Source organism: Macrobrachium rosenbergii, chromosome 41 (genome assembly GCF_040412425.1).
Source record: "Macrobrachium rosenbergii isolate ZJJX-2024 chromosome 41, ASM4041242v1, whole genome shotgun sequence".
NCBI classification, from domain to species: Eukaryota; Metazoa; Arthropoda; class Malacostraca; order Decapoda; family Palaemonidae; genus Macrobrachium; species Macrobrachium rosenbergii.
Genome location: NC_089781.1, coordinates 25,744,004 through 25,745,380, shown reverse-complemented (window position 1 = coordinate 25,745,380; position 1,377 = coordinate 25,744,004).

Below are 1,377 nucleotides of genomic sequence, written 5' to 3'. Positions count from 1 at the left end.
ATATTAGACTGAATCATTCCTTGCTGTTTCTTGACAATCAAGACATTTGGTATATAAATTCAGAATAAATGTTAAATGTTGCTGTATATTTGATTTCTGACAACTGTCGTTCTGTATGCATCAAAACAGTTGCTCAAGTTCAAGGTAATCCAAATATAATTAGATGAGGTAGAGTATGCATGATGGAATTGAATCATTCCTTGCTGTTTTTTGACAAGTCATGTTAAATTTTGCAGTTTGATTTTTGAAAACTGTCGTTCTCTATGCAGCAAAACAGTTGCTCTGAGTTTCAAGATAATCCAAAGAGATACCGTAGTGTATTAGGTGACGTTAGATTGCTCAGGATGCATATGATGTCTCTTGACATAATAATAATAAATTTATGTAATTCTGAGATGGTTTTGAAGTCGTAACAGATGCTTGATATTAGAATTACAAGACCAAGATAGGTTGTAAAAAAATGTTAGTATCAATTGTTTCACAGGTTTTCTGAAATGGTATCGTAGCATGTCTGCAGAAAGGATATAATTATATATAATATATATACATTATATATATATATATATATATATATATATATATATATATATATATATATATATATATATATATATATGGATAGATAGATAGATAGATAGATATTTGAATATCAACAGCCTTTTAGACTGTGAACCTGATGTATTTAGGGCTTTCTTAAAGCAAGCTCACGTTAATAGCAGTATTTTTTACGCGTGTCTTTTTGTGTTTTCCTGAATGACTTGAATTGCTATAAAACTTTACATTAATTGCAATATTTTTACAAGTGTGTTTTGTATTTCCCGCATAACTTCAATCATCATTAAAAAAAATTTTTCACAAGGCTGCATTATCATGATGAGGAAAATAATTTCCGTTTTCCTACTATAGTTGAGACATTTATTATCTTGTCTATGGTATTATTATTATTATTATTATTATTATTATTATTATTATTTCGGTTGGAGTTTTTCTTTGTCTGTGGGTATTACTATTACTTCGGTAGATAAAACATATTGTCATAGAACAAGCGCACAGGGGCCATTGACTTGAAATTCAAGCTTCCAAAGAATGCTGGACTGCGGCAGTAACTGATCATGACACAGCCAGTGATTTTTTCATTGCCTCGGGGTAGGCGCGAACTCGCGACATCTGAGAGGCATGTCACGACACTAGCGACTATACCAGCTGACCAGCTGATACAAGGGATCTTAAGCCATAATGTCGTTTTGATTTAATGTAGATAGTTCAGCGTTTTTTTGGTCCAAAGGCACTGTCAAAAATAACCGTCTTCGTCATTCCTCGTGTAGTCAGGGAAAATACGAAAGAAAATTGTTTAATGTTCCCAGAGGAATTATGGCG